The following is a 3039-nucleotide window of genomic DNA, read 5'->3' on the forward strand; positions in this document are numbered from 1 at the left end:
ACAGACTGAAAGGCTCTGTCCCCTTTGGTCTTCAGTCGTGTACGGGGAACAACTAAGAGACTCTGAGTCTGTGAGCGGAGATGACGAGCAGCAGTGTATTTTATAAGAAGCTTGGATAAGTAATCTGGAGCCTGGGCATTTTAGTGCTCCGTATGTTAAAACAAGAATTTTAAAGCAAATTCTAAACTCTATTGGGAGCCAATGTAAAGAATATAAGATGGGAGTGATGTGAACACGCTTGGTAGAGCGAGTTAGTAATCTGGCTGCTGCGTTTTGTATTGTCTGGAGGCGAGAGAGAGATGATTTATCCAAGCTAGTAAACAGGGAATTACAGTAATCTAAGCGTGATGACACAAATGCATGAATGAGTTTTTCCAGTTTAAGGCTACTGTTAAAATATGTAGCCTTCATTTAGGTTTAAGGCCAGCACACAGATTTGCCAGAGATTTAAAAAAAAGAAAAAGAAAAGAAAAAAAAGTAAAAACAGAGAAACAAGAATAAATAGACAAAGAAAACATCAAAGATTCGTGCAGTTGGCTGCATTAGTGCCTGATGCAGCACAAGTGTCATCTTAAACACCGAGACCTACGTAGAAAATTACCTTGAGACTTCAGTCTGAACCACTCCGGAGGGCCCGGCCCTCACTGTCCCTTAAATAGTTTTAAAAGGGCCCCTTAAATGGTATGTCCTTGAGCCTAACGCTTATAGCTTCCAAAGAGTTCTCTAGTTCAGGATGCAGATCAAGATGAAATTGTAGTGACAATGTCTGAAATCAACTGAAGAAAATACCTTTGCATTAAGTTGCTCCAGTGAAACATGGCTGCAGATCAGTGCTGCCGTTTGGACTCCAAGGATACAAACAACATGTTCAAAGAACAGCTCTTTTTCTGGTTTACTATTTTCTGTACAAACACTGATCCAGAAGTATGAAAAATGAACCTTTGGTAGTTTTATACCATAGTTAATTAGTAACAGTTGAACGACATTCATCACAGGTCACTTGAAACCTAACGCACAAAACATAAGCAACTCAAATGCAACTCTCTGGCTTTGCTGGGAAATAAACAACCTGCTGCCCTCATGATCCCACATTCATGTAATTATTTGGGAGTATCAAGGCCCAGATCATAAAAGTCCACCGGCTGTCAGCGTCGTCTTGACCCATAGAAGTTGGCGTTTTGTCCACCACGTTGGCTTGGTTGCTCTGGGGCGACTGAAACTCTCTCAACATTGAACATTTCGCGCTAAAGTCGAGCTTTCAGTGAATATTAGTCATTCTCGAACCTCCACACTGCAATAACCACACACACCCGAAACCTTGGCTGATCGTGACCTACACCCGTTTTCACACCTTGGCTCGTGTGATTAGGTGGAGCATTATTAAGGGGTCCATTGTCCCTCTTGGGGGGACACTCCCACAGGTCTTAAATCTCCACCTAAACACTTCCATCATATTTTTACTGTAGTGGTTTGCACTACACTATGGTGTCACTGCACTTTCACTCAAATGATACCAAGCTGCAGGAACACAGACGATGCGCTATTGCTCCACCATTTGCGTCACGTGACCCAGCCCACTGAGATTGCCTAATTTCTTAGAGGGGTTTATTTCGAAAGTGACGCTGATGCTTTTGGTAGAAGAGTCAAAGGTTTTTGCTGTTAGCAAAAGCTGTGCCTGATTTCCATGCCTGCGAAACTCAAAACAACATGTGTTTACTCTGTTCTGTGGCACTGAGTAAGCGCAACATTTGAAACTGATCCCTGTTTCCACACATGATGAGGGTTTTTTTGCATTTGTACGCAGAGTTAAAGCTACAGAATGAGCGGATAGATTTGGATATAAGTGAGTGTGATAAGTAGCTTTATAGGATGGTTAACTGAAATACAACACAAATTAAACAGAAGTGTTTTTAAAGGACTTTGTTCTCATAACGTGTCCGTTTGAGCCACACAGCATCTGACTGTTAAAGTGAAAGGATGCTTCTGTGAGCGACCTGTGCGACGACTGCACCTCCGCAAACACGGTAATTGCACTGATTCCTGTGAGAGGGGCTGTTTTTGTCTCCTACCATGTTTGGTTTCCCGAAGCATCGGCCAACAAAGTGAGAAAGAAAATGGTATTTTCTCCAAAAATATTAGAGAAACAAATATTGGGTGTCACGATGATGGCATGAATGAGGAAAGATCTGTTAGTCCTGCCAAGACTCAGTGCTGAAGTAAAGATATGGAAATTATACGAATGCGCTGTTAAAACATTTCGTCAGCGCCTGTGTTAATGTTAATTAAACTTGTTTAAGCGTACGTCACTCATACATTGCATCAGCATTTAAAATATTTTAATGTTTAACAGTGAACATAGTCGTTTAGTAACAGATCTAGCTGGCAGAAGTAGCCCGGCAGTGAGGTGAAAGAGGAATTTTGTCCTTGTACCTGCGATTTGCAAACTTTTTTTTACCTTTGGATCAGTTGTGATTAACCTCCTAGGACCTGTCGTCCACAAATGTGGACATCACATTTTGGGTTGTCTAGACCAAAATACTACATTTTGCTCTACAAGGATGTGATATCCACTTATGGGGGCATTATGCTGCCACTGTTCTATCGAAATTTAAAGCGAATCCTCATATGTGGATCTCATTTTTCTCAGAAACAAAAATAAGGTAAAAAATAAATAAATAAATCACGCAATTCTTTGTTTTTACATTAATCGGGTCCTAATCAGCCCAAATAGCAAAGAGAAATTAAAAATGCATGCAATGGAAGCGTTCAGGTCTTAGGAGGTTAAAGCTGGGTTAAATTGGTGCTCCCCAGTCTAGATTCATAGCTTGTCCAACGACCGTTATCTCTTCCCACTCTGATACTTGATTGAGAACGTAAACACTTAAAGCCCTTGTCTCCAGCGCAGTGCTGTGTGTGCAATGTAAGTTAAATGTGTGCATTGCTGGCGCATGCCAGACCCATGACTGCGAGGCGTCTGATTTTTGAATCGCATCCAAAAGAATTTAACCACTTTGCAGAAAGAGGGAAAGGAGGGGGGAG

This window comes from Pundamilia nyererei, unplaced genomic scaffold, assembly GCF_000239375.1.
Source record: "Pundamilia nyererei isolate P.nyererei 1_Seehausen unplaced genomic scaffold, PunNye1.0 scaffold00026, whole genome shotgun sequence".
NCBI lineage: Eukaryota > Metazoa > Chordata > Actinopteri > Cichliformes > Cichlidae > Pundamilia > Pundamilia nyererei.